Genomic DNA, 12,605 nt, shown 5'->3' on the forward strand with positions numbered 1-12,605 from the left:
ATGAGAGGAGACAGTGTAAGTTAAGTGCTGAATCATTGTTGAGTCCCCTTTCTCTTCTATGACTTAATAAATCTCTTTTATTAACTGTTGAATGATCTACTGAATTTCTCATTTTGTTCCAAAATTTGAACCAAACTACCAGAGAATTGGCCCAAGTTAGATTCACCTACTACAACGATATATGCAATGCCACTTGGTGCGGGGTGAGGGGGGGAGGAGATAGGCAGGAAGAAGTTCACTTTTCAGCTGAACATTAGGGGTCATGAAAGCTGACAAACTTACTGAAACCCTTTCCTTTAATATTCTCCACAGAAAATATTTTCCGTAATATTCCTGGTGTTACAGTCCAACTCTCTTGTCCTCTAGGGACCTGTAACCTCATTTTGGCACCTTATATTCATTTAAAAATAAAATTAGCATATAATTTAGTTCTTAATAATCTGCTGTACATAATGATATTAGTGGGTTAGTGTCATTCTCTCAATAGGTACCTGCCTTTGGCCATTTTTCACAGAAGCCCATACAGAGGAGTGATACTTAAAATTATCTCTTACCAGGAAAGGATTGCCATTTGTCAAGCAGTAGGAGTCACAGTTCTAAGCCCTCCCCACAGCAATCTAGGGACTTTTTTTTCTAATAATGCCTAACACATTGCATTCAAACGGGGAAGTAGAATTATCTGTCTCAGTCATTTATTTTTCTTTAATAAACCACGTAAAAATATTTATGAGAGCAAGGTGGAGATAATGTGAGCATATGGAATTTACTAACTAAATGCTACGTGCTTGTTCAGTTTAAAAAATTTAAAATAAAATGTTCTGATTAAATATTTATTGGTATTTATCTACATGTTAAATGCCACTGTCTAAACCATTTGGTATTAGGCATTTGGCGTTTTCAACAATCTATCACTCAGAAAAGTGAGAATCACATAGCATATTCTTGATTAAAATATATTGTGTTTATTTCAATATCTATAGTGCAATATATTCAAAAGACACACACACACACATACTTCAATGGCTCTGTTATCTCACTGATGTGAGTACTCTAGTTTCAATAAGACCATGGATCATTACCCATTCATACCTTCTCATCCCATCATTCTACAATCACTCAAGGATTATTAAATACTACTGTGCTCCAGGCATTGTGCTAGTGGCTAATGGCATAACGACAAAAAGTGAAATAACCCCTGTCCTAAAAAAGCTTACATTCTGGTGAGAATGGCAATATGTCCTTATTTTGATATGTATAAAACAGATACAAGTTAACATCAGCAGAGAGAGGCACCAGCAGGTGAAGCCGTCAGTTGCTTCTCTGTGTATGCTGCTAAATCCTACTGGTGCAAGTAAGCTCTGGCTTTACAATCCAAGAGTCAGGCTGGCTACATTTTCTCTTTGCTGTTCTAGGATTACCATAAAGACTTTAGGATGTTTCTCCTCTAATGCTCTTCACCCAATCCCCAACTGATTGTGTTTTCATCTCATTTAGATACTGTTGACTAGTCCCCCAGTTCCATTTAGTCACCTAATGTCAATGAACTTTAACAAAGATCTATGTACTTCAAAGTCAGAACAAGAACAAAAATGTGAACATTTCTGCCTTAACACCTTGGGGAAATTCTCCCTTCTACTACCTTCTTCTCTGGATAGAGTGGGCTCAGACTTAGCATAGTTTCTACATAGCATTGGTCCTCCTAAATTCACTCCCAAATGCATCATTGTCGATGGCTCCACAATCTCAGCTACCCCTGAGCTAGGTACCAGAGGTTACTTCTAATTCCTTGGAGCATTGATCCTGGGATGGCAGTAAAACCCAGAATGGATTTCGGTTTCCAGAATCCTAGACCTCAGTTGGTTCTCAAAGGCTCATTTTCCTGACCATTCAGAACTCAGAAGCTCAGAACCTCCATACTAAATTCCTTTACCTAAAATGAAAGAACAAATTCAAAGGAAAGCAAAAAAAAAAAAAACAAAAAAAACTGAACACTATCTTGAAGGTCACATATTGACCTTTGAGGGGATATGGTTCAAGGTTTTTCCCCACACAACACTGTCTCTCATTGGATGCTGTTGACAAGGAAGTAAAACCAGGAGCATAGATATGCCACGAGAGGGCAGTTGAACAAATGGCAGAGACAATGGTCTTCTAGTGCCACTTGAAGCCATTCTCAGTTCCAGTTGGACAGCCAATTAAAAAAGATTCTTCTAACCATGTCATTAACACAACACCACACATGCTCCAATCTCTCCAAGTCCCTTGCATTAGACATCATCACAACTCAGCTGAAAGCAGGTGCTTCATCCTCTTTCATGTGGAGTATGGAATTATAGGTATTTTGTACATGCTAGTCCTCTGTTATATTACACACGGCTCTAAGCAACGTACTTGACTCCTTTTTTGAAATCTTTTTGTAGTCCGTGGGAAGGGTTATAGCAGTCAGGCTTCATCTGTTTTAAAGCTACTTTGGTGACCAAGTAATTATCAATTAAAAATGTTTCTCTTTATGTCTTCAATGATGCAAAGGGGTGGCTCTTTTTGGGAACCTACAATTTTTATTTTTGAGAGATATTTGATTCCATGATTCACAGAGATATAATGTAAATTTTAAAAATATCGATGTTAAAATATCGATGTTAGAAGAGGCCAGTATTGTTGAAGATTCTGCATAGTTCCCCACATGAAATTATATCCACTCTCTACTTGTAATTTTGGGGCCCTGGTCACTATCCATTTGCAAGTTCTACTCAAGATATAGGCTGTAATGTCAACTGGGACAAATCAACCTCTAATTGTGGAGATCCGGATCTGAATAGAGCAAACTAGAGATAGAAAAGTCAGAAATCAAACAGAAGTTTATTTTTTTAGTTTGTGCATTACTTTAAATGTCTCATTTTATTTTATTCTCACAATAACCTTGCAAGTAGTAGCTATTATTCTCAACATTTCGAAGACGAGGAAACTGAAGCTGAGAGAGTTTAAATGATTAACAAGGGTCATGGAACAAGTAAGTGCCTGAAGCAGGATTTAAACTCAGATGATTTATACAGGATGTCCCAAAATCCTTGGTGGAGCTTTAAGCTATTAAAGCTATTCAAAAAACTTTTTTAAGTTATTAAAGCTTAGAACTGCACCAAGACTTTTGGGACATCCTATACAATTACCCTGCAAACATTTTTTTCTTATTTAATATTTTACTTTTTTCCCAATTACATATAAAAACATTTTTATCATTGTTGTTTTCAAATTTTGAGTTCCAAATTCTCTTCCTTGCTCCCCTCCTCCCACTCCTTGAGAAAACAAACACTTTGACATAGATTATACATGTGTAGTCATGCAAAACACATTTCCATGTAAGTCATTCTGTGAAAGAAAACATAGGGGACAGCTAGGGGGCACAGTGAGTAGAGCACTGGACCTGGAGTCAGGAGAAGCTGAGTTCAAATCCGGCCTCAGACAATTGACACACTTACTAGCTCTGTGACCTTGGGCAAGTCATTTAACCCCAATTGCCCTGCCTTACCCTCTCAAAAATGTAAAAAAAAAAAAAGAAAGAAAACATAGATAAAAAACCAAGAAAATGAAGAAAGTAAAGAAAAAGTATCTTTGATCTACATTCAGGCACTACTAGTTCTGGCTTTGGAGATGAACAGTACCTTTCATCATAAGTCCTGAAGAAATGTCTTAGATCCTTGTATTTCTGAGAATAGCTGATCAAAACAATACAATAATTATATGATTTTGGATATGAGTTTATCCAAAGGGTGAGCACAAGGGATTGTTGTCATGACAAGTTCAAGGCATAGCTTGCTTGCTGGGCATTAGCTCTGGAAAACAGGAGGTCTCCTATTGTCTTGACATTTCCCTCTTTTGGTTAAAGGGAGGGTGTCTGAAAGAGCCCCTAGCCTTCTGGACAATAAAGGAGAGGCAGGGATAAGCCAAGGTGCCATGAGAGGCCAGTTGGGCCAGGAAGAGATGAGGTTCAGGGGATTAGTTCCTTGAGGAGACCACATGAGTGGCTTATAAGTCCAACTGTGCAACCTATTTTGAACTACAGAGTTGAAGTTTGAGTCACAACTCTGCCACTTATTATTTGTGTATGGGCAATTAACCTCAAGCCTCAGCTTCTTTATCTTTAAAATGCTAATAATAATATCTTCAGTGCCTATCTCACTGATTGTGTGCATTGTGAGGAAAAAGTGAGAGAATATACTTAAAGTGCTGTGTGAACCTTAAAGTGTTACATACTTGTCAACTCTTCCTATTTTGTAAAGTATTATTCCACTCCATTTCATCCAGTACTGAACTTTTACTAGGGATGGGGTGGTTCCATAGTCATTATGAACATAAATTATTATACAAAATGCTTAAAGATCTGTTCTTGTTTTCATTTATTTATTTTATTCCTTCCAGCTCTATTTCTAAATTGGTTTAAGTAGGTCTCGTGTTACTATTTATTCTTTTATCTCCATCATATTCTTTATAAGGCTTTGTGAATCAGTTTCTATTCTAAATATATGTTTTTCTTAGTTATGTTATCTCTGTAAATGGGGAGGAGATGACATTTTCTGTCTATGGTGGCTTCTTGGTCTTTTCAGCCTCCATATTGTGGCATATCCTTTAGATCAGTTAATCTTCTGGAGGAAATGATAGTAGTTCATGATCATATATTTTCATTTATATATTTCCCATTTTTAGAGTCAATAAGTTGTTTAATAATCAAAGTTTCATAATAACTCAGGTTGGATCTGTTATAGTGACATATAATATCTTTTTATTTTTGTCTTACATTCCAATCTGGTATTGATTTTCACCCCTTATCTAACAAGCTGATTGTCTGGCCACACAAAGATATAACTAATACACAAATTATTACTTTTTAAATGACTTCATGCCTATTAAGGCACAGTCTAGTTCCTTTTTTGGAATGATGTTCAGTTTTCACAAACTTCAATGATTTTGACCTTCATTTCTTTTTCTTCCTACCTCTTTTTTAAAGTTTTATTGCATGGTACGGGGTTTGGATAACTTGCCCTTAAGAATACCTTCAAGCTGAGGTCTTATATAGTAGCCTTGTGATTATGAATAAGTCACCTGACCCCTCAATACTCCATACAGCTTCATAATATCCTACACTGCCAAACATCTGAGTAAAAGAATGGTTTTACTAGGAATTTCATATATTAGTGAAATTTTAGTTTGGATCAGGAGTATGGAGACAATATATTTTGTGTTCACATTAAAGTAATTTCTGGATATAACCATCATGCCTGCACCTACTTTTACTCTATTCAATAATCCTTCCCTTGTAATAATTTCATGACAAAAAAAGCCAATCTAGATATTAAAGTTCAATAAATCTTAAAAAAAAATACTTGCTGAGATCTCTTAGAACCAAAGGGTAAAGTAGCTATACCAAGAATCAACCTCCTGGAGTAAAGATGGTGGAGAAAGTAGTAAAGCACCATAACTCTCTCATGTTCACCTCCAAACAACCATAAAATACCACCCCAATACAAATCCTGAAATAGTATATAACGAGTATATAATCAGGGTGAAACAAGAAACTTGGAAGATTAGCCAGAAAGGTCTGTTTCACTTAGGTAAAAGGGGAATAGAGTCCTGGACAGGAAGCATTCTAGCAAGCCCCAACTCAGCAAATCAGTGACAGATATTGAGTCCTAGTGCAGTGCAGCAGGCAAACACCAACACCAGGACCCTCCATGTGCCTCAGCATAGCAAATGAATGAGCAAAGTCTGGCTCCAAGAACCCCATGTACTTCAGCTAGCTTTGGGCAAACCAGCAACCTTTAGTGGCTGGATTTCCATGTGTTTCAGCATAACACTGGGCAAACAGGTAGATTCCAACGCTATAGATTTCTTAGCAAGCAGGAAGCCACCTGTGACCAAATGTTAGACAGATAACAAACAAGAGGCACTGGAGGTTTTGGACTCCAGACTATAACAGGTTCACTCTTGATCTGGTCAGACAGGAAAACAGCTTCAAAGGGGTTAATAATAAGCTTTATCCTAGTCTAATCTTCTCTAACAAAGTATTGCTTAATAACAGAAGCACCACAAACTCCTACAGTATTCCCTAATCACCCTTCTCCCAGGGGCCAGAGAGAAGGGGTGGGGCAACTACCTCTACATCTCTATGGGGTCAATCCAGACAGGCACAACTTGTGTATCCCTTAAATCCACTCAAGCCTTAATGGGGCCCAGTTGAAGCAAACACAGATTTCCCCCTTCACAAGCCTTGATGGGGGTTGATCAAGGCACACAGCATTCCAGTTTGTGCATTCAACCATAAAGGTTTCCCAACTCACTGACCAGTGCCCACCTGTTTTATAGGGCAACAGACAAAGAAAGTATATTGCCAGCAATAGCTTCACAAGTTTACATCACCTCATCCCTATATCTCACTGCACAGTCGCAGGGGTTGTTTATAATTTCAGCACATGTTTATATTATTTATCATTATATAATGCTGTGCAAGCATGGTAGAAATGTTTTGAACCATGAGCCTGGGAAGTCATATCTAATACCTGGGAAACAGAGATTGTTCTTGCCATGGAGGCTGAGAAACTGAACTTTAAGAAAAAATAACAAAAATCTACCTTACATACACTAAAATCAACTTATTTACACATAAATTCACCTTACTGACACCAGACCCACATGTGTCTCAGGGCGGCCTTGGGGAAATTGGCCTGAGCACAAGTCAGACAACAGGACTAGGACCCAGGATCAGAAGTATTTAAGCTTCCAGACCCCTACAGCCTCCAAAAATGATAGTTATCCCCCCACTCTCAGTGCAACACAAGACATGAGGGTCCACCCTCAGCCTCAGGGCAACATTAATGCAGTACCAGGTAAAAAGCCAGGGCCTACAGCCCTTGGCACAAGAAGCCTGAGACAGTGCCTCTTCCAACCTGGGAGCAGAGCTAAAATTTAAAAGAAAGGGAAAAGACCAAAAAAAGATGAGCAAAAAACAAAGCAAAACAGAAAGAATCCAGCCATAGAAAGTTTTTATGGTGACAGGAAAGATCAAGACACAAACTGAGATTGACAATAATGTCAGAACACCTATTGGCAAAGCCCCAAAGGAAAATGGGAAGTGTTCTCAAGCCCAGAAAGAACTCATGGGCCAACTGAAAAAGGACCTTAAAAATCACATAAGAGAGGTAGGAGAAAAATTGGGAAAAGAAATGAGAGTTATGCAAGAGAAATATGAGGAAAAAAAGAGTCAACAGCTTAGAAAAAGAAAACTACTTGAAAAGGAGATATAAAAATCCACTGAATAAATAACTCCTTAAAAAGTACAATTGGGGGAGATCCTGAGACCCAGTGTGGTGAAGCAGGCAAATGCTTCATGCCATAGGTGGGCACAGTGGCAGACTCCAGGGAAAATTGTCTCATATGAAGAGATAAGAAAGTTATATTACAGTGGAGGGGAAGATGCACAAGAGGCCATTGGGCATCTCTTGAACCTTACTCTCATCAGTATTGGCTCAAAGAGGGAATTATATACACAATCAGTTGAATATAGAAATCTATCTTACCTGACAGGGAAGTAAGAGGAGAAGAAATCAAGTAAAGGTGAGATGCAGACTGACAGAAGGGAAAGCAGGTCCAGGGAGGCCCCATCATTTCTCCTCCACCACTTCACAAAGTATACAAGGAAGCAATGTAGTGTTGTGGAAAGAATACTGGATTGGGAATCACAGGGCCAGATTATCTCTGTTAATTTGAGTAAGTCACTTAACTTTGCTGATATAGTTTCTTATTATCTGTAAAATGAAGGAGTTATGTCAGGCAACATCTAAGATCACTTGTAGTCCCTAAATGGTATGGATTTTTTTCTCTTAAACTAATTAATTTATTTTTAGTTTACAGCATTCCATTCCACAAACTTTTGAGTTCCAAATTTTCTCCCCCTGCCTCGCTCCCTGCCCCTCCCCAAAATGGCATACAATCCAATATAGGCTCTACATATACATTCACATTAAACATATTTTCACATTAGTCATATTACAAAGAAGAATTATAACCAACGGAATGAACCATGAGAAAGAAGAAACAAAATTTAAGAGAGAGAGCAAATAGTTTGCTTCAATCTGCATTCAGCCTCCATAATTCTTTCTCTGGATATAGATAAATGGTATGAATTTAAAAAAATAAATTCATTAATTTCATAGAAACCAGAAGTCATGGTCAGGGCTGTGACTAGGAATTCTTGATAGCTATTAGTCTGAGCTAATTACATAGACAAGAACTCAAACAGAGTAATTAAGAGTGTTGAGTTGAGTAATCAGGAAATGAGATGAAAACCAAGACAACCTGAACAAACAATCAGAAAAAAAAATCAGAAGGCTGAGTAAAAGTCATGGAGAAATCCATGAATGAAGCAGATGAAATTAATTTACCATGGAGACAAGGTATTAAGGAATGAGGTATGTGATCTCTTTGATGATATAAGAACTGATTATGCTCTACTTACTGTTTTAAAACCCAGAGCAAGCATAGAATATTGAGGCCACAATGACCAAGATAACATAGCTGAAAAAGTTACGGTGTGTGGGTATGATCAAATATTGTTGTGTTGTAAGACATGGTGAAGCATATAGTTTCAGAGAAACATGGGAAGATGTATGAACTGATAACAGGGTGAAGTGAACAGAACCAGGAGAATGATATAAATGAAAGCAAATGGCACATGATGAATATATAATGCTTGTTCTCCAAATCTAATTTGTACTATGTGCTGTATTGGTGATGCTATTGAAAATGTTATGTGTTATTAGTAGTTGAAAGGAAATAACATTTGGAATATATCTGAGTGGTGCAATTTCACAGGAACATTAAGACTGAATAAATTATCCCAACATTTTATGTTAAGTTTTCTTTCTTCACAAAGACCTTCAGTTTGTAGCACCTTTAAAGGTTTGCAAATACTCTTCTATGGTAGTTTTCACTAAGCAGTGCTTTTTCTACAAATACTCCTTGATTTTAATTGCATGTTCTCATTTTTTTTCCGCATTTGATTTGGAGATATGAAAGGACTATGACTGTGTGTTGTTCTCTGTGCAATACATTTGCTGTCAGAGGTACAAATGACACTTTTAAAATTTAAGTATTGACTCAAAGTCTATAATACCTTGAAAGTTAAAAAAAAAACTATTCTTGGTCTGAATATTTCAAACGGAGGACATTTCAAGGATGAAAGAATGTAGGGATGATGATTTATTTTTATTTTCTAGATTTATAGAGTGTCTTTCCTTTGAAGAATTCATGTTACCCTGTACCATGTCAATTTTAAGACAGTGTAGTTCCAGTAAGCAGAAAAGGATTTTCTAAGGTTTTCATGCTGAAATTAATGGAGAATGGAGCAGTAGGGAAGATACCAGTAGGGGAAATGAAAGAGAAGAGTGACACACAGAGAAAAGAAAGGAGGAAGAGTCATAACATAACAATCTAAACTAAATAGGTTATATAAGCCAAGTTTCTACCTCAAAAGACACGATTGATTTTTAATAAAGCAGAACCATAGGGGTTCTGTGTATACATCTTATACATCTAAATGTCTAATAATAATGTGCTATCTTTCGTATATAAAATGGTGCTGGCATTTTAGTGCCAGTGAGCTATTTATTTAAAATTCTGCACTCCCTTTCCCCCAAGGACTGTTGATTAATTTGAACTGATTCATTCATATTCTGGAATACTGTGGCAAAAGACTGATCAATTATAGGCTCTAAGCCTTTGTTCGTAGAACTAAACAAAACCTTCATACGAAAGGTCTTTTGACCTGGTGTCCAATCTCTACATTCTATCCAAGTGAGCTAACCAACCACAGTAATAATTGTGTTTCTGTTAAGTCAATGATGCTTAAATCATGCCAATAAATAGATGAAATTGAAGGAGGAAGGGGCTGAGGTAGAGCAAATGGTTCTGCTACAGGTGGATTTCTGGTTTTATAATTTTCTGTGCCATAGAATCACAATTATGGAGTTGGAAAGGACTTTAGAAACAATTTGATCCCATTCTTTCACTTCACAAAAGAGAAACTAAGGACGCTTAAAGCCTAAGTGATTTATCCAAGGTCATACAAGTAGCAAATGATAGACTTGGAATTTGAACGTTGATCCCATGACTCAAAGTTCAGTGTTCTTTCCAATGAACCTTCACTGAGTTAAAGAAATTCAGTCCTAATATTCATATAATCACACATATGCAGTGACATCTGTAGAGAGTCAAGTCAGTAAAAATCTATTAAGCACTTATATTCACTTACATTGTGCTAAGTACCAGGAATCCAAAGAAAGGTAAAAGAAGTACCTGCACTTAAGGAACTCACAATCTAACAGGGGAAACACCATGCAAGGAACAATGTACCAACAAAATGTATATAGGATAAATAGGAGACTATTCCAGAAGGAAGTTACTAGAACTACCATCCTTCTGCCTTTATTGAAGAAAGAAATACATTAAAAATAAACATTCACAATGGCAAATAGCTTAACCTGCTCTAACAGTAATATTTCACCAAAACTCATCAAGTCCCATTGATATGTCCTTTCCCATCACATGTTTTTTGATCCTTTACTTCCTGTTGCTGTTAGGTTTCATCCTCTCATTTAGATCAGGATTTTGAAATTCATAAATTTTCTATAAAATTTTGCATTACTGAAACACGGATCCAGTCAACAAAATCCCAGAGATTTTGAGACCCTCTACCTGCAAGACATCACTTCACTCACACATACAAATCAAACACAACAATCACAAAACAGAGGTATGTTTTTCATGATCACAACCGAGAATGAAACCAATAGTAGAAAAGAAAAATATTTTATGGGGAAAAATAACTCTTCGGATGATGTCAGGAAGAGATGAATACCACTGGGATCTTTAACTATATTTAAACATCTCTACCTTATCAGTTGCATGCTCATGGGGTAGTTTGGGAGGTAGTTCATTGTGTGGGGAGTATATTGAGAGACATAGAAGTTGACAGAAATTTATTTATGTGCAGACATTTATTAATTCATACATGCAAAATAGTCCATAGGTAGGAGGCTCAATGAGGAAAACAGATTTGCTCAGTAATTGTTAAACCACTGGAGTGTGTAACATGGGATCTTCCAAAGAACTTTCTTTAAAAAGGCATTATTTTCTATTATGCCCAAAGATTCAGTATTATTCAAAACTTTCTTTGTACATGATGGCACCACGCATAATTTATTCCAGCATAATTAACCCCTTTTATTCTTTTGCAACATGGTCTGAGTTTTTGAGTGCTGATTGAATATTGAGTGCTAATAAATATAACTCTCCTGTGCCCTTTCTTATTTATTTTTACTTAGTACAGTCTTCCACATTTTCTTGGAGATTTTGACATTATAAGATACTCACTACTTTTAGTATTTTCTGGGCAGAGTGGTCCTCAGTTGTCCTCATTGTCTTTTGTAATTGCTATATGGGGTGTTCACATAAAATTTGTCCAAATGGGGGGGTGATAATCAGGAGTTATTTGTATGGCAGTGGCTCCTAATCTTTGTACACCTTTTATGAACACATTTTATAAATAATAAAACATTTAATAAATAAATACATTTGCTCAGATCTTTTATATATTTCTTGCTTCAGTGGAATTAAAGCAAGCCTAATCTTATAGTTACTATAAAAATATTTATACAATCTTTGAGAACTTCCAAATGAAATTCATATGGTGAAATTGGAAGTTGTACTCTTTAATGAGCTCCTTCAGGTAAGGAATTGCTTTCATTCTAGCAGGAACTTGCCTTCTTTGCCTGATCCATGGTCTCCTCTATCCTGCTTACTATTGCCATAAGTTCAGGCTGTGATCTGCCCCTCAAACCCTTATTAGGGGTTTAGGATACAGAATATGAAGACATAGTGGGTAGGTGGGAAGTAAGAGTTTGATGTGGGGAAGTAAATTTACTTTTTAGCAATGAACCTAACCTAGACCGTATTTTTTCTTTTTTTTTTAAATTAAATTTATTTATTTAATATATTTAGTTTTCAGCATTGGTTTTCACAAGAGTTTGAATTACAAATTTTCTCCCCATTTCTACCCCGCCCCACTCCAAGATGGCGTATATTCTAGTTGCCCTGTTCCCCAGTCAGCACTCCCTTCTGTCACCCCACTCCCCTCCCATCCCCTTTTCCCTTCCTTTTTTGTAGGGCAAGATAACTTTCTACTCCCCATTGCCTGTGTATCTTATTTTCTAGTTGCATGCAAAAAAACCCCTTTTTTTTGTTTTGAATGTCTTTTTTTAAAAACTTTGAGTTCCAAATTCTCCCCCCTCTTCCCTTCCCACCCACCCTCCCCAAGAAGTCAAGCAATTCAACATAGGCCACATGTGTATCATAATGTATAACCCTTCCACAATACTCATGTTGTGAAAGACTAACTATATTTTGCTCCTTCCCGACCCCTCCCCCTTTATTGAATTTTCTTCCTTGACCCTGTCCCCTTTTGAAAATGTTTGTTTTTGATTACCTCCGCCCCCATCTGCCCTCCCCTCCATTATCCCCCCCCCCTTTTTTATCTCCTTCCCTCTTCTTTCCTGTGG

Source organism: Trichosurus vulpecula, chromosome 7 (genome assembly GCF_011100635.1).
Source record: "Trichosurus vulpecula isolate mTriVul1 chromosome 7, mTriVul1.pri, whole genome shotgun sequence".
Taxonomy (NCBI): Eukaryota; Metazoa; Chordata; class Mammalia; order Diprotodontia; family Phalangeridae; genus Trichosurus; species Trichosurus vulpecula.